A 24,773-nucleotide genomic window follows, 5' to 3' on the forward strand; every position below is an offset into this window, starting at 1 on the left:
TTGTATCCTTGTCCTCTCGTTTGCACTCCCGTCCACGCGGTGGTCGAACATTTGCCGAATCATCGATTGTTCCGAGCAAAGCTTCGGACGAAAATTCAAGCGAAATTAACAGGAAACCTGCCGAACATCGAACGTAATTAACGCGTGTTTCTTTATAAGGATGATGAGACTAAATTTAATTGGACTTTCCGCCATTGCTATTATAATGTATGCTTGGACTGAGAAATTGATTCAATAATTTTCTACGAGCGAGTCTTTATAATTCCAACGACTCTAAAATCGAAAATGTGGAAGTCGATAAGTTTTGTTAATAATTATACACTTTCTGGGCCATTTCTTGCTTCGGAATTATTACTTGTTTTATATTAATTATTTGCCTTTCCACGATTGCGTCGTAGATTGGTGGCCTCCTTTAAAGTGGGAGACTGTAAGTGAGAGAAATACTCGCGGAAGCTTTCTGGAATTAATTTTGAGCTTCACGCGAGGATATGAAAGGAATTCAGAACAATATCATCTGTTCACAAAGATACAAAAATTATTTTGCTTTCTTTAACAACGTTATGTACGTATTCTCTCTACAATATTTGTAACGCGCCAAGAAATACGAATTCAATGAAATAGTTACACCATTTTCTGCAATACAATATTATTTGTTTCTCCATTTTCGTTGCATAAAAAGACGATGAAAAACGCGCAGAAAAATATAGCCTTGCGCGAGCCAGTCATCGTCGATTTCGCGTCGAGATCGGCGCAGCCGCAGAACGACCGTGTCAGCCCGGATTTTTTTGATCGTACATTTGTCGGTTCGCGAGATGAATTCGCCTTCGATCCTAGTTTTTTGCGGAGCGGTCTCTCATTAAAATGGATACGGGGATGGTGGGCGGCGCGAAGGTTCGAGGAGCGGAATCGGATTGCTTTGAAAATTGAAAAAGTTACAATCGCCGATTAAAATCCCCGAGTGTGCCGAGCCGGAAGCCTCTCATCCCACCGGAAGTCACGGTTGCATAAACAGATCGGATTTTTCCTGGAGCGCTCGCACGCGCGCTCGCGCGCGCGCGCGTTTCCATGGCCGACGGGCGTCGAACAATCTTTTCGGCGCGGGCACGCTCGCATAAATTAAACGCTTCGGCCTGCAATAAAAAGGAAAAAAGGCCGCGTGCCGCGCTTCCAACGGGATACGGCCGAGGAAAAAAGTTCGTTAGCGCGGGGAAAAAGCTTTCGCCGGCGAACGAGTCGCGCAAACATCGTTAAAAATTACGCTCCGATTCATGGAAATACGGCCGGTCGGCGGCGGACAAAAAACCGGAAGGCGCAATTTTTGTCGCTGCGGGTCCGCGAACGCGGCGACGCGTCATCGATACTTCTCTGTCAACCGAACGTTCTTATCTGTTTCAGAATTTTTCGGACGGAAAAACGCGCACGGATCGCGTCGAAATCGCGCCCAGCAAGAATTTCGTTCTTTAATCCCTCGCCGTGCTTCGACTCGCGATGGAGATTCCTAGTAATAACCTGTTAAATATGTTGTCCTACTTTTTTAAGTTTTCTTGTCGCCATTATTTAAGCATTTAAGAAAATCCAGGCACATAATAAACGTAAATCGTCTTCTTCTTCTTCCAAGAAATGATTTCAATCGAAAAAGTTCTGATCATTGTAACTACGAACAAGTAAATGAAAACTTGGTTACCTTAATGAACTAATAATTAAAAATACATCGTTCCGTATACGGATGGTTTTAGATTGCACTGCATCCGTGCGAGACGCGTTCCGACCAAAAGAAAATCGAGAATATGCTGTGCAACTATAACTGCAATTGACTCACAAGACTCGTCGGAATGAAACGTTCTTTCGTTGATTTGCATTTATAATTATTCAATAAATATAATCTTTCTTTCCACGCGCAAGATTTCTACAAAGTAACGCGAAAGCGTCTAGTTCTGAATTTAGCGAACTCCAGCCGAAACGAGAGGGGTTAACTGTCACGATACTTCGGAACGCTAAAATGATAATCAGGTTGTGAATGCGGCTCGCCTTCGAGGACGTTCTGATTCGGTCGAAGTTCCGGATTAATTCCGGTTTATCGATTCGCGTCGCGCACGAGAGGCAAAGTGGATTGTCCAGGGAAACTCTCCCGGGGATGATCAAGCTTGCACGCGAACAAAACGCCGGCCGAAAGACAATCGTTAATTAGGATGGCAAGCGGCAGACTCGGGTCTAACGAAGTTCCATTTAAGCCGTCGAAATTGTTCCGGTTTCTTTGGTCGGCGGCCGGCGCGGCGCCGCGCGGCGTCGCCATTATCTCGCGGCAATTTGCGTATCCACGCCTTCCGCGTTTTATGCGCGAAAATTATAGGGTTAATTTTCGTAATTACGACGTGGCCGGTCGCGCGATTACCGCGCACCGCGCCTAATTTCATTTGTATAAATTACCGGAACCATATATTTGCTCAAGAACCCTCTCGCACCCTTTGGCCGCTGCTCTTATAATCGCCAGCTAATGAAATGATCGTAAACCCTGTTCCGTACTCTTCATAATCGCGCCTCTAGTTACTGAATAATGCAATTACGACGGAAGTTCGGCCGCATACTGTTAACCGACAAAACACGGCGAAACGATGGTCTTTATAAAGTTTTCATGAATCTTTCGCGCGAGACGCGAGATTAACCGTAATTTTCTTGCTTACGAACGAACGGAGTGCACTCGACATTTGTATAATAAAAGAACTCGGTGACGTCGAATTACCGATGCTGCGTGCTTTTATACAATTTATAAGATAAACGAGTAGACAAAAATGTCAAACAACTAAGATAAAAGAATTTCGGAATATTTACGTATTATTTCCAATTCGTGACAGTTATTGAAGAAAATAGAAAAGAATTTCTATGCGATTAATGTTTGTTGCAGTCGACGAAGATCGTTTCTATTTTGCAAGATAAAGATTAAAAGTTATAGTAAAGTTATAGCCGACTATAATAATAATTTAATATATCATAATTTAAAATATAATTTAAAATATCATTAGCATTTGCTTATTGTACGTACTCGACGTACAGCCGTCTATCGAACAGAATTCTGACAATTGAAATTCTATTTCGGCAGAGTTAGCGAACGATTTCGAACGCGACGAGACAAGCAACTGGAATCCCCGATAAAATCGCGGCAGCGCCTTTGGCCATCGAAAAATTATAGAAAGGAGATTTCAACGCCTCCCCGTCGCACGTTCGATAGAACCATCCCCGATATCGAACGGTCCCCTCGGTTCTCCGGCCGCAGTTACGGCGAAATAAAACTTTACTGCCCCGGTGCCATGATTTCTGTCCGAAAAAGTTCGCCCGGCGGCGCGTAAATCTTTATCGCGTCGCTCCATCTCTGATAGACTATTCTAGCATCGCGGCTCTTGTTTCCTCCTCGATGGCCCGATACTGTCCCGTTCCTCGAGCAGAGATCTCACGGGCAGAGGCTCGTCCTAGATCGGATCGATGGCCGTGTACACCGTTCCCCGGTGCCGTGCTATCGCGATTTCGGTTTCCCTCTGCGGTCGCGTCGTTTCGCGACACGAGAAATCGCTGCTCTCCGGCTCTCTTCGGTTTCGCTTACGCGAAACGTACTTTATTTGCTCGGCCAACGCGTTACCCATCCCCCCTCGCCCCTCTCCACGCTCTGGAAAAAGTAGATTACAGTTCGAGAATTCGTCTCTCGCCGCTGTTTCGACGCAGCTTTTTCCCGGTTTCCTTCCTGCGCCGGCGGACTTCTCGTGTTTCTTTTTTTTTGTCTACTTCACGTGCTCGCGAAATCAACCGCAACCGAGTCTTCGCGGAGATTAACGAGCTTTCGACGCTCTACAGGTCAACGCCGTGTTCGACCGAGGCAATGGATTTTCTTTGGTCGTTAAAGTGGGCGTTTTGTTGCCCGTTCGCGGTCTTTTCGGTCGTGATCTTGACTTCCCCGTTCTTTTTTTTTGTGCTTCCTCGCGGGAACATCTTACTCGGCCGAGCTTTAGTTTCCCGAGAGCATTATTTACCAAGCTATCGCGCATTCATTCGAGAGTCGAAAGTTGATAATCGAGGATTTTCAGTGTTTATTAATCATTGTCGATGATTCTGCTTAGACCAGTAAGTTTATTTTTGTTGGATTTATCTGACGAATATACAAAAATTATCTTCTGTTTTTTTAATTGTGTTCTTAAGGCGATACAGTTTTGTAGACTCTTCACTCCGGATCCTTTGATACTCTGATCGGACAGTAAAGACGTACTTTGTTTATTCTCTAAAATAAAGTCGCAGTATTTAAATGTGTTTTATTTAATTGCCTAATTTTCAATATTTTGTACCGTGACAGAATTATTGGCGACTTATTATTTGGCGAATTATCTTGCGACTTCTCTTTCAACTATAATGCATAGAACTTGTTACTTACAATTTCCATAGAACGTCGAAAATTGTCAAATCAAACTGTTAGGAATGATCAAGAATGTCGCACAAAATTTGTAGGATTCTGAAAATGTTCTCTTTAATATTAAATATGTAATTTTGTTCACGATCTTGTACAAATTTTGTATTCAGAAGTAACTGTACAAGAAGTGTTTGGTCTCTAATTAAACCAAGAGGGGTAGACAAGGACTATATCATTTTTATCTTACACATTTGAAAATTTTAAAAATACTTTCATTTGCACCGAATGATTTTGCTCGTGATGATACACAAATCTCGTATTCGGTAACGACTGTACAAACGCCTGAGATATTAGGTCGTCACTTAAACCAAAAGGGGTAGAAAAGAACTATTTTATACTATTTTAATTTTACACATTTGAAGGTTCTAGAAATATTCTCTTTTATACCAAATGATTTCGTTCATGCAAGAAGCATCGTATACAAATCCTGTATTCGTTAATAACCGTACGAGCGCCCGATTAAACGAAATTATCCGCCAATTAAACGAAAAGGTGTAGAAAAGAACTATCACCATTTTTCAATTCCACATTTGAAATTTCTACCGACCAGCTAACAAGGTGTAAGAAAATCGTCTGCGTCGTGAGCAATCTCCTCGATCAACAGGAAACTCGTAGCCCGCAAACATCCCCCGGCAACGTTCCGAAACAGGACAAATTTACTCAACACTCGGCCAGTTTAATACCGTTTGTCCAGCACGCGTCCGCGCACCATCGTAAATTCCCTCTAGGGACTAATTTTATCATATTCCTCTGTTGTCCAATTCCGACCGCTCTCCAGCCAACTAGCCACGCGTTCCTCCGCGATATTCCCATCTCTATCTGCACCGTGAATCAACATCTCTTTCTCTCTAACTGGCTCGCGGAATGTGTTCCCTCGATGCGGTCTATAGCGTCGCGTCGCTCTCGCTCGCGTTACACGAGAGCTGCATCTTCGTCAACGCCGGCGGGTTGTCTTCCTCGTAACACCCAGCACTGTCTATCTCTCGGTAGTGCCTCCGGTGCATCCTCTTTCCGCTCGATCAGCTCCAATTTCTTTGGTTCTCTCTTTCAGTCTTTCTTTATCTCTCTTTCGCTCGCTCGCTCGCGTTTCAACAACAGCATGCGCTGCACATCCTCCTGCTGCATCTCCGTCGCACAGTACCATCTGCAATGCATCCTTTTCACGCCGAGTCAATTTTAAGCTGTTCATCCTTCTCCCGAAACCGCAAACTCTTGTAGATCCATCTTCCTCTCGCTGGCAGTCAGCAGTATCTGGTACCTCTCTCTCTCTCTCTCTCTCTCTCTCTCTCTCTCTCTCTCTCGCAGCTCTAGCATCCTCCTTCACTCTATAGACTCTCCAGGCTGCGTCCTCGTCCCTCTCTATAGTCTCCCTCCTCTAGCCTCTCATTCAAGCACCCGCTCCAGCCTCCATCTCTCTCGCTCTAGTTCCCTCCCACCTCGGACCACATGCGCCACTAGACACAGGCTGTGTACAGTACGTGCATAGAAAATCCAACAATCCAGTGAAGCGAAGATAACGAGCCACATGTGACGTCGCATGTTAAACAAGATAATTTTACGTTGGCTTAATAATTATAGTCTATTCACTGTTTTAAAAATCTATTTTTCCCCACCCCTGTATTCTTACCAATTATTTAAGCGAATATTTGATCGAATTGAAATAAATTTTGCGAAATTATAATTTCCGAAATATGTCATAATAGGTACTACATTTCAAATATCTAAAAGATAAAACTTAATCACCAAAATATATGGTTATAAAGAATATTTATTATCTCGAACACTTAAAGAACACATGTATACATCTGTTTAATTATCCCACGGAAAAATAAACAGCGAATTAAAATCGAGCATTAAAATTACTTTACCTACTGCTATTTCGGTAGGTTTTTCTTTTTTTAAACTGCACAGCTAGTACAACTTATACCGTCATGCTGGCACAGCTTGTACATCTCGGCCACGTGTGACGTCACGCAGACGGTTTATCTTCGCTTCAGGGAAATCATCCAAGCCTCCCACGACACTCCCTCTCGCTCCGATCGTCCCTCTCGCTCCGTCGAATAGGTCGCTCCTCCTCCTCCAGGCTTGCGTGAACACTTTTTACCCGGCTCCCCCGTAGCGTCGCGTATCGTTCCCTCTTTCTCGTCGCGTCTCTGTCCGTCCCCTAGCTCTGGCATCGCTCTATCCTCATTGGGTTCCACGGAACCAACCCGTCCCTCCCGTCACGCACGCTCTTTTTTCCACGAGCTCCGCACAGCCGTCTCTCTCTCTCTCTTTCTCTCTCTCTATCTCTATCTCTCTCTCTCTCTCGCTCGCTCGCACCAATCGCGTCCCCCTTCCTTGTCCGCGGCCCGTCGCCGCGCATCGCGCTGTCCTCGTCCCACGGCGAGCCAGCGTTCCCGCGCAAAGGCTCCCCTTTTTTTTCCCGTCCGCGGCGGCCGTCTCCGTCGCTCAGGCTCCCTCGCTCCACCATCGGCCCTCTCCGTCTCTCCCCCGGCTTCAGCCGGTTTCTCACACCGCCGACGGAACGGCGGAGACGAGAAACGGGTTCCGTTGGCGGTCTCTGTTGCACGCTCCCTGCGTGGCCCACCCACCGCAATAAGTTCCACCCGCCCACGTTACCTCTCACGCACTTCTGCCGCGCGATCATCCGTTGCGAATTGGAAAGCAGGCGCGTCGCTTATCTCGCCTCGAGATCAACCCCTCTCTCTCTCTCTCTCTCCCTCTCTCTCTCCCTCGCTCTCTCGCTGTCTATCTATCTCTCCCTCTCTCTCTCGCTCTCTATCTATCTCTCCCTCGCTCCCTCGCTCTCTCGCTCTCTTGCTTTCTCTTTCTCTCTCCCTTGCCGCGTCGATGCCTCTTTCTCTCTTCATTCGGCTCCCTTATCTTCTCTTGGGAGGCTCGTTATACACGCGCGGGCTCCTTCCCTTTCGACGACCGACAGCGACTCGTGAGAAACCCGGTGGACGAAAAGGCGCACCGTGATTTTTCGTTCTGCGCGCTCCTCGCGCATTCTTCGAGCATTTCGTCCGGTAAATCGTATTTCGTACCGTATCCCTGACTCCTTCAACTTCCAGATGATATTGACCGGTATCGATGCAGTAAATTCTCCGTAATTGACGCTCAGACTTCGACACCGGTTTCATTATTTATTTATTTGTTTTCTTGTTCCTAAGCAGACGTTCGTGTGCAGATAATTGTGTGCGCTAGAGTTTTAGGTTGAAATTGAATAAATATTTGATGAATAATAATAATAATAAATTGTTTCTGTTAGATGTGTATATCGTCTGTTACAATGTAATTTAGTGTAGCAAATTCTCCCTAATTAACGCTCGGATCGTACACGGAAATGGGCAATTTGGGAAGAGGAGATACGATTATTCGGTGCCTTTTTATAGTTACCGATTGTCAACAACTGTAAAAATGAGCCGCTAGGCTTGATTGATCGTATATCCTCTTTTCAAATTGTCCATTTTTTGGTACAATCTGAGAGGCAATTAGGGAGAATTTATATCTCGATCAACGGCGTATCGCTGCGGATCTGTTATTTCTATAGAAATTGATTCATCGTAATATCTCCGGTCCGCAAACTTATGATAAACTCATCTTCTATGCACTGGGACGTATCTTTAGGTGTACTCCTATTTTTCTCGCAGAAGCGCATCGTACGCTATATGGTCACTACAACTGTTTAAAGCGATTACTCATCAATGGCAAATTGCTATTGCCATCCGTTCGACTCTTTTTGTAATTCCTTTGCTTTATTCAAACGCTCTGCTATCACTATTGTAGGCAACCTTTCTTAATTCTGGTTTTACTGTTATTTCTGTTACTCTTATTACCATCATCATCATTATTATTATTATTGTTACTATTAACTCGTACTCCTGCACTCGTTATTATTACACTTTCCGTAACATAGGTTTACGCAACAAATAAATGAAATTAAATAATGACAGCGAACATTTAGGTAGCTTGTAGTTTGCGTCTTATTTATAAATTCCGGATACTCCTTTTCCAAATAATTTGTATTTATTCATTCGCGGGAAGAAATCACTTTAGATGCGAACGATAAATTACGAGCGAGTTATTAACGATAGCTGTTGAGAAGATGATGCACCCGATACTTGGGCGCAAAAGAAATCCAACTGTCTGTATTCGAACAATGGTAATGTATAAGGATTTTTTAAAAAATCCCGAAGACGTTTTTAACACCGTGTAGGTATAAGTAACCATAAAAGTTCTCGAGATTAGGTATTTTTACATGAAACTTTATACATAGAAGATATTTGTGCTTATACGCAGCTTAATTTTTGTTAGAAAAATCTCTTATAATTACGAGAGCTTCGTGTTAGTTTACTCACACAATCTATGCAATGCCGTCAATGCAGCCAATTTTGATTTCGCATAAAGATTCACGGTTTAACGGTAACCGTTCGCGGAAGCTCGTAGAGACTGTACCATAGTATGCTTGTTACGTTGTCAATAAACAGTGTTTATTTATTTAACAGTGTTCGCAGAGCTGAGAGTCGTTGCTTTGAAAGAATCTTCTGCGAGGCTTCTCATGGAAATGGCCTGTTTCTTTGATAATCGCCTCCGGAATCCTGGGGGCAGGCCTATGCAGCCTCCGCCGGCGTCCATTCTTCGGCAGCGTTAATTGCGCGACGTTTTTCTCGAAGAGAACGAACGGGAAGGCCGTTTTGCAAGTGAGATTCCATTGTCGTCCTTGAACCCGCCGCTCGTCTACTTCCTCGGTCGTTGTTTCCTCGACTTCCACGGCCAGTCAAGCGAATCGTGCTCATGGTCGGAAGCTTTATTGTGATCCATCGGTGAACAAAGGATCCTCTCATTGCCTGCTCGCGAACCTTGACGGGCCGGTGACGTTGATGCTCCCAGCCACGATTAAATTCACGGCTCCTGTATTCCGCGTTCGAAACTCCCTTCGAACTCTCGATCTCGCATTAATTCGTCGTCGCCTATCCTCGCGCGTTATCGCGAGTCGTATCAGTCCGCGAAGCGCATAGAACGCGGCGCAATTTTACCAAAGCTCCAGGATCCTCGTGCTCCAACTCCGCCATTCATTTTCATTAGCGAACGCCTTCGGAGACTGACATTGTTTCGCAGAGACTTATTAAATCTACCGTCTCAGGAACCGGCAAGCCGGCTGCTCGTCGCCTAAGAAACTACCAAAATGGCGCGCCATCTTTTCAGCGATCTTTCAACGTTCCGAGAGAATTGTTATCGGGCTGACGAGATTTTTCGTCGCGAATCATTCGCTCAATCTTTCTCGGGATTTTAGGACCATTACGACCATTGAGACGTAGATTGTTTTTCAGTCTTTCCAGTCGTTATTTAATATCTCAATGACGACGTCAAATCGAGTTGTGCACACAATAATTTATTGCAGTTATACGATATAATAATAAATAATGCTTTGTAATCTTTTATTAATGTATTTATGTTATAATAAAGTTATGTTAACGTTTCTTAGATTATACGGTTAGGCGATCTTCGCGCAAACCGAAAATCTTGCGCATCCGTTGCAGCAAACAGCAGCCACTCGAATACATCTTCTCCTTAATAATTGACTCTATAATCAGTGTACTTGAAGAAATCCTGTCTCAAAAATCAATTCTGCAATTCGTCTCGATAATTAACCCTATAATTGATTCTATACAAACTGCTTGAGAAATTTGCACCTGAGACGTTAACCCCTTCTATCGAGATTTCTTTCACAATTGCATTATTTGTAACTTCTGTGTACTCGATACGCTCGATACTTCCATAATCTGTGAACTTGAAGAAAAACCCTGTCTCAAAAATCAATACTGCAATTCGTCTCGATAATTAATCCTATAATTGATTCTACACAAACTGCTTAAAAAACTCGTACTCGGGACGTTAACCCCTTTCACTAGGATTTCTTTCACAACTGTCACAACAACACAATTGTCGCTTCTTCATCGTTAATAAATTTCCTGATGGAACAAGAGACAATTTTTGTTTCTTGAACGCCTTCGCGTACTCTCATTCCCAAACTTTCATAACGAAAGAACCAAATTTTGTCTCCACACAGAAGAAACGAATAACATTCATAATTAATAAATCGTGTACGAGATATTCGTCATCGAGATCGTCGTCCAAATCTTCCAACATGTCGTCGAACTGCAAGAGATCGCCAACTCAGCGGTATTCTGCAGTAAAAACGCCTGTAAAACCGCGATTTCTATGGCACGGCTGACATTAATTCCCATTCGTTGCCATCCGAAATTATCAAAATGGCGGTCCGAGGGCGCGGAGGATCGCCGAGCGGGGGTTAAACGGCCGGTTGTTTGCCCCCGCGGAAAGCGGCGAGGACATTCCGCGCGGGACATCGGGGAAGGAAACTTCCTCGGATCTTCCGTTCGCGAAATCATGGCGATCCGCACGATAACGCGGCCCTAATGAGAGGCTCGGCTGGATCGGGTAAAGGCCATCGGGTTCCGTGATCGTCCCGGGTCTCCGTGGCCACGACCGCACGCCATAAAAGCGCTCCCTATATTTAGCCGGGCTTCCCCATATGTGTTCCCCACCTACGTGGGCCAGCAACACGCTAGCACGTGTTTTACGAGCGTACGTTGTCCGGACGTGTGCACGCGTGCACACACGCCGGCTCGCGTTCCTCGGCTCGTTTTCAACCCTCCCGCGATCCACCCTGGTCCCTCTCGAGGATGCCGGCCCGTTTGCGGTCCACGGAAACTTAACCTTGCGTTAGGCGAGCTCATTTTACTGCCGCGGTTAACCGCCTGCGGCCGTCTTGCACCCAATCGAGGTTTTTTGCGAGCCGAACGTTGATTTAATCGCGACATGTTTTTGTTCTCCGTTGCAGCTTCCGGTTTGTTGATGATATTATAATAATATAATATAATAGTAACTTTATAATATAATTTAAATTATAATATAATAATAACTATTAATAATAATATAATAGTAACAATAATCATAACTTGTCATAACCTTTGTTAGACGAAGTTTGAGGAGATTTACTGACAATGGCAAGAAAAAAAGAAGAAGTAGAAATGTAGCGTAAAAGAAATGAAAATATAAAAAATAATGATGATAATTGTAAGAAGAAAAATAATAACAACTAATAATATATAATATAGTATAATAATAGAACTAATAAATTAGTTCTGGAACTAATAGATTATAATATGATATAATAATAATTGTAACGATAATAATAACAATATTGTTATTAATAAGCCATTATTAATGGCTTTTTGCTAGCTAACTTCCGGGTGCTAGTGACTTTTAAAGGTTAATGTTGGAAGTCATGTTGGTAACTCGCACCCCCTTTAGTCTTAGGCGTGAATCGATTAAATGGGCGGGGAAGAAAGAATCATCTACGACGTTCGAAATATTTATTTAAAATTTCTTTTAATATGAAAGTGCAATACATGAGCATCCATTCGGTATGAGACACGTTGATAGGTACATTTTACCGAATATTGTTACCAAATACATAGCGCAGTTATTACCAAATACAATAATTTCGCACGAAATAGGATAAATTTAATACGAAACAAGAAATATATAAATTCTACAAATCCGCATAATTTACAGAAAATTACAAGGAAGAGGAAAGGGAGGAGTCGTCGATTCTACTTTCATTCTACTTGCCCCGCGTTCGTTCTAGCACTTTGATTTAATGAAAAAAACTGTTCGCTGTAACATTCGTTCGTTGCAGTATACCCCACTGCATTAGCGTTGATTAAAAGATGTAATCGAGAAATTGTTTAAAGATTCGACCTCGTCCGTATAATAATTACTTGACACAACCGCTTCCACTGGACCGATCGCAAACCGTCGGCCCTTGAACAATTATCTAATTGCCGAATCGTTGTTCGATAGATCAAGAACGATGGTCCGCCATTGATAATGATTGATCGTCGACGCGGTCAGCTAATTACGAGGCACACAAACGTATCGTTGGGGCGAAGATAATTTCCCATCGTCTCGGCTCAATCAATGGAGCAAACATCAATAATAAAGATCGACCGAATTACGTGTGAAAATTCACGGGTGCCGATTAATCATGCGCCGAGAAACGGTTCCTCGATCGCGGCCGTTTCACTTTTCCCGCGCTGTCGATCCGCTCCGTTTACTTTCGCGCAAAGGCTCTTTATTATCGGGCGTGATCGGAATTACACCGTGCCACGGGATCAAGATCGAGATCGAGATCGATACGTACGAAACCGATCATTTGCTCGATTACCGAACAGTAGCGGCCGATCCGGATCGATTCGAAAGCGATCGAGGGCCGCGCGTTGATCACGACCGCGCTTGTCGGCGATCGAGATCGATCGTTCGTCTCTGCATCGTAATTAATTGAAAAATCTATTATTTTAATGATACGGCTCGAGAGAATTATTTATTGGCTCTCTCACCGAACGATTCCGGAGATAAGAATCTGCTCTCCGGGGAAAAATTCAATCTCGAGGAATGATTCCCTAATGGAAGAACAAAAACGGGGAACAACGTTATCCATCGGAGTAATTGTTTTCCCTTTACTGTAAAAATTTATCTACGCTATAAAAGCTGCTTTACGACCCAGTGAAACTTCTATACTTCAAAGTTACTTTTTTTTTTTACGTGTGAAGTCGTATTGAACTACTTCGGATGAAAGCTCGAAGAGCAGCCGTTGTTTAGAAGATAAAGTAGAGAACGTCGCGTTCTCCTCTTTATTGTTATTTCGCGAGCTCCTATCGATCGCCGTATCAACGTCGAAGTTCAAACATCTATTTTCATGCTCTTTCTCTCGTTTAACGAAATCTACTGTTCGCGCTCGACGATGATTTTCTGATCGTAGAGTTACATATTATTATATAGAGTTATATATTATCGTATTCATGTTCTAATACAGTTCGTTGAATCAACTATAAATTAATCGAAAAAAATCAGATCTAATACCTTTTCTCTCTAAAAAAAAAAATGGCAGAAGTTGTCACAGAACCGAAGCAAGTACAAAAATCGCCCGTTTTTGGTACAGAAATTCAAAATTAAATTCTTTGCGTCACAGACCGAGTAATCAATTGTTATACTGTATTATTTAAACGAAAAACTTTTTCGACATTGATTCGAGGTTCATTCGTGCTCGGTCGTTCGCCATTTCTTTTCAGCCGAGCAATAAAAAAAATGCCCGGTTACAGCCCCGGAATCTGTCGGGTTTCGATGGTATCTGCGACACGGTCCGATAAAATTGACGACACCGCGGGCTTACGCGAAACAATGTCCTCGGCGCGGGTCGAATCGACTTTCGCCATTGTTGCCGAACTAACGTCACGTACACGACCCGCCACGGTATGCGACCCAGCTTTCTAATCGGTTGTTTTCGCGGTTGGTCCGCCGATTTTTACATAGGTACTGTTTACTCTCGACGACTCGAAACTATGTCTTTTTTTACTCGCTAGAACTAATTCGCTTCGTCTGTCAAGTCGAAATACTATAACTTGGAAGCAGATCCCGCAATTAGGCTGCAGATCTTGTAATTAGACTTTAGATGTTGTAATTAGGCTATAGATCTTGTAATTAGACTATAGATCTTGCAATTAGAATATAGATCTTGTAATTAGGCTGTTGATCATGCAATTAGACTGCCGATCTTGTAATTGGACTGCAAGTTTTTGTTTCTTGGGACTAATTCGTATAGATTTGAATAAAAAAACAATTTTACTACCACATTGAGGATTATATAGACAAAAATCTGTATGGACAGGAATAGTTGACAAAAATCTGTTCGAATCATATTTATCTTTTATTACGTTACTTTTGTAAAATCAAATATATTATGGAACTATAACGATAATTTTAATAGCGAGCTTGCAGATTTGATGCATTTGTGACAGAAACGAATAGATGAAATTTAAAACAATGGAACAATTTAAAAAAAATATTGAGCTTAATACGCAGTAATATTATTTTCAACATCAAGGAACGATTACGTTCAAGGTAGAAACAAATTCTTAATTGGCCCCTATTCATTGCGACCACTGCAGACAATTTTTACCTTGCATAAAGATCATGCGAAGTATGCTAGTTAGATATCGATTGAATTCACTGCGTAATTCTTAACCCATTGCCATTTCAATTATTCACTGGAAATTACACGTGAATATAAATTTGCTATAATACGAAATCCATAAAGACCAACTTAGAAATGTCAAGTTAAAATTTCCATAAAAGTGTCTTCGCAACGGAATACAGCAGAGAAGCGCGCCGCCAACATTTTTATCATTCAAAAGGCGGAAATACTTATTCGTGGGAAAATAATTGCGAAGAGCCGACCTTAGTTGAAGAAACTTCCCGGCAGAAAAATTTGTCGGCCACACAAGCGCGCCTGCTTATATCCGTGCGCGCGCGCGCGCGCTCGCGGGCGTGTGCGTGTGCGCGCACGTTGGAGGATAGAAGTGGCACACGTCACGTTTCTGACGTTATTATTAGAACCCGCGTCCGGATACGTCGTTTGACGGAGTAATGGAAAAAAAAAATGATAATATCGTTAACGATAATGGCGCGCGGACACGCGAGAGCGGAGCAATACCGTCGATCCCCGCACCGGTCTCCTACGGAACGATTCCGTGAAATATTGGCAAGGAATTGACGATTAGACGAGATAATAGCAGATACGCCGTGCGCTGTGTATCGATTCGACGGTCGCGAAAACATCGTTGGCGAAAGATCGAATGCGACTCGCCGAAGCAAAAGCGAACGCCGCTCGCGTATAAAAGTCCCCTATAGAGTTTATGTTCTTTGTATCATTTCACTGATTAGTTGACAGCGTATTCTTTGCACGCGCGAGAAAAATAAGCTGGTGGAATACGCAGCAATGAAAACAGTATAATTAAAAATACAGTAAATTCTCACCAATTGTCCCTCAGTTTGTAGGCAAAAATGGACAATTTCGGAAGAGCAGATGCGATTATTCGAGCCTCGCGGTTCGTTTTTATAGTCGCCGATTTTTATACAGTCGTCAACAGCTATAAAAAAGAGCGCGAGTCTCGAATAATCGCATCTTCTCTTCTCAAATCGTCCATTTTTTGTTCGCAAGCCGAGGGACAATTGGAGAGAATTTACTGTACCGTTATGCTACCTTTAACTTATTAATTTTATCGACGGAGGAAACACAATTTTTATTCGACTTCTGCTCATTGCAGTCTAGGTAGGCAACTTGTATTCTGCATGAAGATCCGCTGTCTACTGATTAGCGGTTAATTGCTCCGTGTTTTAGTACCTTCATTTTACGAGGCGCATGAACTCTGCATCGAGCGAAGCTTCAATTTTTCAGTTACTTCGACTTGTATTTCCTCGATGTAAGCAGCTAGATGATCGTACTTTCCTTAATAACAGACAAGTTCGATAGAAACGTGTAACATGATATAAGAAAGAGTTAGAACAATTCAACGTGATCGATGCAGCATGAATAAAAAAGCTATCGTGAAACGATCTTCGGGAGAATGTAGCCCTGCCATTTACGTTCCAAGCGTGATGTTACATTGAAAATGAAGTTTTGTTATGCGTGCCTTTTATATCATCTTGTAATTCCACTTTTGCTAGTCGAAACGCGACTTGAATCGTTCAATTCGTTCGAAAGTGTCCTCTATTTTAAGTCGAGGGCTATGCAGCGTCAATTCGAGAAAATCGAATAAATCAGAAAAGAATATTTCTGTGAATAATTCTGCATTCTCGAACCCTGTCATTTACGTTCCAAGCGTGATATTACAATGAAAATGAAGTTTTGTTATGCGTGCCTTTTATATCATCTTACAATTCCATTTTTACTATTCCGAAAGCGACTTGAATCGTTCAATTCGTTCGAAAGTGTCCTCTATTTTAAGTCGAGGGCTATGCAGCATCAATTTGAGAAAATAGAATGAACCAGAAAAGAATAATTCTGTGAGTAATTCTGCATTCTCTAACCCTGTCATTTACGTTCCAAGCGTGATATTACAATGAAAATGAAGTTTTGTTATGCGTGCCTTTCATATCATCTTACAATTCCATTTTTACTATTCCGAAAGCGACTTGTATTGTTCAATTCGTTCGAAAGTGTCCTCTATTTTAAGTCGAGGGCTATGCAGCGTCAATTTGAGAAAATCGAATGAATCAGAAAAGAATAATTCTGTGAGTAATTCTGCATTCTCCAACCCTGTCATTTACGTTCCAAGCGTAATATTACATTGAAAATGAAGTTTTGTTATGCCTGTCTTTTATATCATCTTACAATTCCATTTTTACTATTCCGAACGCGACTTGAATCGTTCAATTCGTTTGAAAGTGTTCTCTATTTTAAGTTCTAATTTAAGGGCTATGCAGCGTCAATTCGAGAAAATCGAATGAATCAGAAAAGAATAATTCTGTGAATAATTCTACAAGACTCATATTTAAAGATGGATCGTTCGAAGTCGCTCTAACATCTCGCCCACTGCACTGTCACGAACGATAACGAATAGAAGACTATATTACGATCAGAATGAACGAAAACGGTACGTCAAGTACAGTAATGTCTCTCTAATTGACGCTCAGACTGTCCACAAAAATGAACAATTTGGGAAGAGGAGATACGATTATCCGAAAATTGTGGCTCGTTTGTTATGGTTATCAATTGCCAACAATTATAAAAACGAGGTACAAAGCTGGAATAATCGTATCTTCTCTTCCCAAATTGTCCATTTTTGTGCGCAATGTGAGCGTCAGTCAGAGACATTACTGTACATCGCAGCGAACAGCAGTTCATAATACAGTCGCGATCGCAACTTATTCCAGTATTAAAACATTCTTTAGTATTTAAGGTTCACGCGGCGACCGGCATCCGCGGATAATGGCAGATAAGCGTTCATTGCCGCCGCGATCGGCCGCAGAAACCGGTATACAGAGGTCTCGTCGCAATTTCCACGCGTGATAATTACTGCCGCTTCGGGTTTCCCAATGACAGCCGCGGCACGGCGAGAAACGGAGAGCCCGCGATCTTATGTAAAACCGCGAAATAACATTCCGCGCACGTGACCGGGTGCGTGTCGCGAGCCGGCGCGGCGTTTCGCGCGGTTGCACAAACCTCCGCGATAATCGCGACCGGCCGAATCGCTTAATTAGCGCCGATCGTCGTGCGATCGGTGACTCATTGGCGAACCGTGACGCGCCGGTTGCGCAATCGGCCGCGGAATTTTCATCGCGCGCGAAAAGTTTCGCCGGGACCGAGACGGTCGTTTCTCCGGGCGTTTTCCTTCGCGTCGCGTTTACACCCGCCTGGGAATGCACCGAGTCCACGACTTTGAAACCGCGGTTCGATATCGATTAAATGCCACCGCGCGAAAGGTTAGCCCGACCTCCATCTTGAAATTCCTGCCGGGTCTCGGCTAGGCCGTTCAAGGTCGCCGCGCGACGACAATTATTTATTGAAAAAGTCGCGCCGCGTCGAATCGCGGCAATTTACCGTCCGCGCCGCGCGATATTCTATTCCCAAGTTGCGCTCTCGGGCCGGCGAGTAAAGCTTCTGACGTCAATCGCCGTCGCGTCGACGCTTTCGCCCGCGCCATTTTGAGGCGCAAGAAGCTTCTGTCCCCGGTCTCCTCGCGGTCTCGCCGCGAGCGCGGAGGATCCCCGTCGAATGGAAATCGAGATCGTGGGAACTGCTTGTTGAACGCGGATGTTTACCTTGCGCCGCAGTCGAGGAAGTTTCTTGTCTGTTGACTCTCGAGTGCGGCTTCCGCTTGCGGAACGAAGACGCCGCGGTGCCGTGCTACGGATTGCCGAACCGCGACTTCAGGAACGAAACGGAATGTCAAGGTTGTGTAGAGTGACCAACGAATCGACGATTTTGTTCCTCGAATGGCTATAGACGTTTCGATCGCACGAGAGAACTTTTTTTTTCTTTACATCGTTCGATGCAGTTCCTGTTTCGAACGCGTCGTTCTTTAACACGCGTCGTGGAAGCTGACTTACTGGCTGCTATCTCGGTCGATTGGATACCGATTTACAAGACAAGAAACAAATTTACAAGGCGAGAAACCAATTTACGAGGCAAGAAACCAATTCGCAACACGGCGAACACTGTTTCGAAACAGCGCGAGCGAGAGCGTTTCGATAAAGAATCCGAAAACTGGTTGAACTGTCGGGAAATGCTGGCAGAATCGAAGCGATAGCAAAGGACTCGAGTCTTATAACCGCGACGAACGATTTCCAATTGGAAACTAGAGGAACTGTCCGCACGAATGTCGTTAACACGTTGAACGCCCATCGGTAGAATTTCTCACGGAGCCACGAAGCAAAATAAAATTTACAAAAGACCATAATATACTGTCCTGAGTGTCCAGAGTCACCCTAAAATTATGTTTACAATGTTTCAACGAATTCCATCGTAACTAATCAAATGTTACAATATTTTTAAAACAAATTTAACACGTTCCGTGCCACGTGTACCATCGATGGTACACGCTTGCATGTTTACTTAGTGAACTGAACAAATTGTTTACAAGAAATTTAGAACCGAAGAATCAATTTCCACCGCAAGAATGGGCGTTGATAAGTTTTTGTTACGTTGTTATGTGTACGAGAATTAATAATTGCACGTAATACATCAAGTTTTAGTAAAATATCAAAATGTGAAGATTCGAGTAAAAAAAGCTCGGCACGGAACGTGTTAAATATAAGTATAATTTATTGGTACAAGTATATTTCATATTTTATTACTTTATTTTATTATCAGTATAAGTATATTCTTAATATTTATTTTCGTTTACTTTATCTGTTATTGTTACCCCATATCGTCTCTGCTCGTCACAGTTGCGCGACAAACAAAACGACTAAAAATCACCTCGAAAATCCTGCTTTAATTGCACGAAGACAGCGATAGCATAGCCGTCACCCATATCCGGGCAACGCGGCGTTCAACGTGTTCGAACGAATGTTCATCAGGCACTTGAAAACTGCGAGAAAGAGAACGCCGCGACGTCTAACCTAATTGTGTACCTCGAGCCAGCCATCCGAATCAATCACGAAACCGGGCTGGTCCCGAGCACTTCACTCTCCCTGTCCGCTGGTGATCGGGCCGGCAAAAACTCTGTCCGAAAAGGGGACAGGCGTTCTCGCTTGGTAATTCCGTGGATCAGCGCGGATCCAAGCCCGCTGCAGCCCTCGGGGGTAGGGCGAAAGTGTCGGGCGCGCCGCCACGACCACTGACCTACATCCGGCCTAGCCCTACCGCACCGTCCGAAAAACATCAACACACGGGAGGCTGGGTCGACACGGGCCGCGACAGCAATTAGGCTGCCGTTGTCCCGAAACTGCCCCTCCACGGGCATCGGGGTCCGCTCGGATCGAAAGTTTCGCGTAGAAAGAGAGACAGAGAAAAAGAGAGAGAGAGAGAGAGAGAGAGAGGTGCGCTCGGCGACGCGGCGGATGCGGCGCGCATCCCCGAATCAGCGAGGAGAGAAGCGTTGCGAGGGCATGCAACCCCCATGCGCGGGGTTCGACCCCCGTGGCGAGAGGGCAGGTGAAAGCGGCAGCTCGGCGGTCGGGAGGTCGCGCGCGGGACCCGCTCGACAGCAGAGATTGTCGCGTGTTGGCAAGCGGAAGCGGAAGAGTCGGGAGGCTAGGGCCCGGTGCGGTGGTTCGACTCACCTTCGGCTCTCGGCAGGTCCGTCGGCGCGACGGTTGCTCCGGTCCGCTATCGATCACACACGGTCTCCACCCACGGTCTCCCACACGGCAACCCCACGGGCCGTGTTCGCCGAAATCGCCGGACTCGGAGCGGATTTGGGCCGCGCGCGCGTCTCCCGCGATCCTCCGCGTCGCGAGGATCCCGGTGCTCGGACTTGCTCGTCGCCGGCGCTCTCCGGCCGTCACGTGACCGACGGGGGTGGCTGACACCTGGACGAGGTACGTCGACGTCGCCGACTTTCCCTGCGAGCGGCCGCGCGAGAAGCTGAGCGGAGCCGAGCCGAGCCGAGTCCGGGGGAAACTCTCCGCTCGCGACGAGAAATCGTGGCGAGCCGACCGACGAGCCTTTGTGTACGTGCGTTGCTGAAACACGACCGACGTACGGATGGAAACGAGGACGCGCACGCAAGCGCAGCCGGCCGTCGTCCTAACCTCCACTCGATAACGTCGTCCTCGGTCAGGCCGCCGCGGCGAGGCGGCGAGGCGGCGTCGCGTTACGTCACGCCGTCGCCGTTGCATATACGTGTTGCGTCACCGAGACGCTTGCGCGCACGTGGTCGACGGACGGGGCCAGCGAGGAACGAGCTGCGGCCAGACGCTGTCGGTCCGCACCGATTGCCAACCCTCCTCGATCATCCTACGACCGGCTGAAAGGGAAAGGGACGGTGAAAGTTGCACGGGGTGGCTTCGGGTACCATGCCAGGTCTGCTCTGGCTTCGCGGTGCAGCAGCGGCTTGTTGCCCACTGGCTGGCAAGGTGTCACTCTTACCGAAGGTCGATTGGTCGCACCGAGAAGCGACCATCGCTTCTTTCGTTGTCTGTCTTCGTCGCGGAAAGGACGTCTCTGCTGCGAAATATTGAAAGAATCCGCGGCAAAAGCCTCCAGTTGTCGGCTTCGTGGACGTTGTGCTGTGTGTTGGGTCATTAATTATGAAGTGCTTTCGTTTCGATCTGGTATAATTTTACTGTAAGATCCGCGCACTTCATGCTTAATCGCCTAATGCTGCGACTTTAGGGGACAATGGGTAATCGAGAATCGATCGATGCATTTTTACGTCGAGTTCATTGATGTTACACACCCGTGACAGTGGTCGTGAACGTGTCAAGGACCGATTTGGTAAACGGTAGACGGTTCGGGGTACATACATTGGAATCATTGACACAGGCTTCGCCGGTGCCAGACCTGGTCGCCAAGTGCTTTGACCTATAGAGCTGTTGCTCGGTTGCTAAGGGCTCCTCTTTCTCGAAAATCGATGGCCGCATCTGGTTCTGTTTTCGTTCGGTGCTCCACCGTGACAAGTATTTCGTGAAATTGTTGTGTTCGAATTTGAAGTCGCCGACATTGATTTCATGTATGTATGACAATTTACTGGGAACGGATTTGATCGGCAATTGATAAGATAAATTGTCGATTGATCGATGAAGATTTCCTTTGAGCTGTCCGGTTTCTATTTCCTTTCTTAATAGCGAGTGATCTAATTAAAATCAGTGGACAATAGTAGAATTTGTTCATCCGAGGCTTCGTTTCCGAGAAAATGTGTTTAGCAATCGGACGAACAATTTTTCTTCTGTTTGTCAACAAAAAGGGATAATTTGGGAAGAGAAGATTACGATTATCCAAGCCTCGCGGCTCATTTTTATAGTCGCCGATTGTCATCGATTATTAAAACGAGGTACAAGGCTCGAACAATCGTGTCTCCTCTTCCAAAATTGTCCATCTCTGTTTACAAGCTGAAGGAGAATTTACTGTATGTACTTTAAAAAGATAGAATTGCTATGTCACGATCAGACGCGTCAACCTGTTTCTATTCAATAGCGCGCGCATTCGTTGAATTTATAAACGCGTTTGTATCGGCGATTTTAGTGCGACCTGGAAAGATTATGCGCGAGACAATGCGCAATATGATCGTGGAGTTCTTCGATGTATTATAGTATTTGAGTTTAGGTGCATGGAGTTCTCGAATGTATCTGAAACTTCGATTATTGGTGATCACTAGACCGCGGATTTTACGCGTTCACGAGAGAAATTACAGATCAAATACAAAACTGCAAAGACGTTAAAGGAATTCAAGGATACTGTTGCATTATTTTCAATCTTTTACAATTATTAAAAGCGGAAACACATTTCCCTTTTATTTATGTTCCTTATAATTAACTTTAACGATTTTTATTTCGCATTAAGATCCGCTAAGATCTTAAATGCGCTAATAAGATATAATAGTGTGCATATATTATAAAGAGAAAATTTTCAATACGATGAAACGAAATTGTACTCAATTTGCTTCTTGACAAGTCGATAGACTGCGGTTTTTATGCGCACATGAGAAACACGAGCGCTCGTTGAAATAAAAATGAAAATGTTCAAATTATTTCCAACTTACTGCTCTCGTTAAAGAAAGAAAGGAAGTTCTACTTGATTCCTACTCCCTGCGATCGATGCAGGAAGTATAGTACTGTACACACAGACCCGCGCAGTCTACCGATTACTATACATAGAACGCGAAGTACATCGTCGAGAACAAGAAGCATTACGGAATAGTTTGGAACACTAATTTGTAAGATCCTAACCACAGTACAGTGTTTACTCGAGTTTAGTGAACCACGAACTCCGAGTAACGAGCCAACGAAGGGGCAAGAAGCTGATGGTATGCGAGGGGAACGACGAGCCACCTCCTGTCAAAGGAAAGTCCGCGGTATGTCGGTCGAACTTGCGCAGAGTGTTCATGAATTTTATGAATGAAAGCTCGCGTTGCCGTTCGAGCGGATGTTGTATCCTCGTTTCAGGGACTGCGACACGTATTTCGGTGGAACGAGCCGCTACTAGAGATGCACGGTTCTCGTCGGCGGTGGCCTTTGTCTTTCTGAAAGGGGCACGTGTGCATCGTGCGACCTCCGACACCGAGCGGAGCAACGGAATCAAAACCTCTGGACGCCATAATTAAGCGGCGGAAGCGGACGATGAACCACCGGATGGTCGAAACGTCGCGTAAACTGTATTGGAAACGGTTGCAGATAGATCGGGATACGGATTGCGTGACTTTTCGACCGTCCTGTGGGAACGCACCCCGAAGAGACTGATGCTCGACCCGCAAGAGATCCGGGAACTCGTGTGAACCCGCGCCGGATGCGTGAAATGCGCGCCATCGCCCGAAGACCGTGTTACCTTCGAACCATCGTCGAGAGATTCTTCAGATAAAGAGTTGAAAACGTGGCCTCCAACGTTACGCAACGATTGGAAACAGGCGAATTCGAGCGATCGAAGCGAACGTGACGTGTTACGAGTGTAAAATGAATTTGAGATCTCGTCTTTATTGCTGCTTTTATTTATGCGACTGCACCGTGGAATTTTCTGTTGGAACGAAGGACTTATCCATTTGACATGAGACAAGCAAGATGTTTTTTCTTTGTAAAGGATCTGCGATTTGTTCGCAATTTGTATGCGTTTTTTAAGACTTAGAGCGATGGTTCAATCGAGCGCGCGCAAAGAACATGTATTTTTCTCATTCTTTGTAACATATCAACATCGATTACATTATTATAATAAACTTTGACGTACGATAACTCACGGTAGATGGGGAAAAAGAGCGTAAGTCATATGACAGATAATAATGTAAGCGACTATTTTGAACACCGACCGTGCCGGAAGCTAAAACTGAGCGGTGCGCGTTGCCTTATAATGATGGCAAGATTGAATTTATCGTACTTAGAATTCTTGCAATTTTTGTATGAATGTCTGTTCGAATGAATAGTTCGATATCCGGCGAAAGAGCATCTTTATAATTTCAACAAGTATAGAATAAAATTTGACGAATTAATACATCCAACGAGACGAAACATATTGCGTTATGTTCTTCTACTTCCCAAACGTCGCACCTGATTTAACATTGCACGATATATGTGCTATTCTGCACAATGAACGATTATAATAATTATTATTATTCATATTAACACTATGCCGTCCGCAGATCTTAGATACGATTCTTTTATTTGACGCCGGCATAATAGCTTGGAAATTTTAGATTTTAGATAAAATTTCGAAGATGACGGTAATATAAATTCCTAAAATTAAGATAAGTCATCCAAGAATTTTCCCACTTAATTCTTAGTTAAATAAGCACAATGCTATAGTTAGTTTGCTGCCTTTTAACACCCAAGAAATATAGTTCAAATGTTATTTCAGTTTTTTAAAATGGCACCAAAGTGGTACCACCGGCATACAACAGATAGTTTTTGCATCGCACCAGCGTGGTGCCAGCGGACGGCATAGTGTTAATATAATTATAATAAGTAATTTCTTCCTAATTCGAGCCTCGGATTTCGCACAAAAATGGACACTTTGAGTAGAAGAGATACAAATTACTCGAGCCTCGCGGATCATTATAGTAACCGATTGTCAGCGACTCTAAAAACAATACTCAACGCTCGAATAATCGTATCTTCTCTTCCCAAATTGTCCATTTTTGTGCGCAATCTGAGCGCGAATTTGGGAGAAATTGCGCCATTTTATCGCAACGAATGATTAACGACAAATTCTCGTAGCAACGAGAGAAATTCGCAGCGATTAATAAATTCCATATTCGAGCCCCTTAGAAAAATCCTTTAAACTCATCCCAGCTCGGTTAAACGA

At 44.3% G+C, this 24,773-nt stretch overlaps 1 protein-coding gene and 1 long non-coding RNA gene across 5 annotated transcripts in view; one reads left to right on the forward strand and one right to left on the reverse strand.

Moving 5' to 3' along the window:
* The window catches only part of LOC117222301 (ras-related protein Rab-37), a 172,929-nt gene extending 152,427 nt beyond the window's left edge, over positions 1–20,502 (reverse strand). Inside the window, exon 1 of one of the 4 annotated variants that reach the window (XM_076524891.1) lies at positions 20,108–20,502. The gene's annotated coding sequence lies outside the window, so the exon portion shown is untranslated. Of the gene's footprint in view, positions 1–18,142; positions 18,275–19,456; positions 19,476–20,107 lie in introns of those variants that run through there. The other 3 variants (XM_033473929.2, XM_033473930.2, XM_033473931.2) reach the window with 3 other exon arrangements.
* Positions 20,503–20,692: 190 nt separating this feature from the next.
* On the forward strand, positions 20,693–23,980 carry LOC143260173 (uncharacterized). The gene is made up of 2 exons (XR_013034284.1): positions 20,693–22,839; positions 22,931–23,980. It is a non-coding gene; the product is annotated as an uncharacterized LOC143260173 (long non-coding RNA).
* The last annotated feature ends 793 nt before the right edge of the window (positions 23,981–24,773 follow it).

The sequence above is a fragment of the Megalopta genalis genome, chromosome 1 (assembly GCF_051020955.1).
Source record: "Megalopta genalis isolate 19385.01 chromosome 1, iyMegGena1_principal, whole genome shotgun sequence".
Classification (NCBI taxonomy): Eukaryota; Metazoa; Arthropoda; class Insecta; order Hymenoptera; family Halictidae; genus Megalopta; species Megalopta genalis.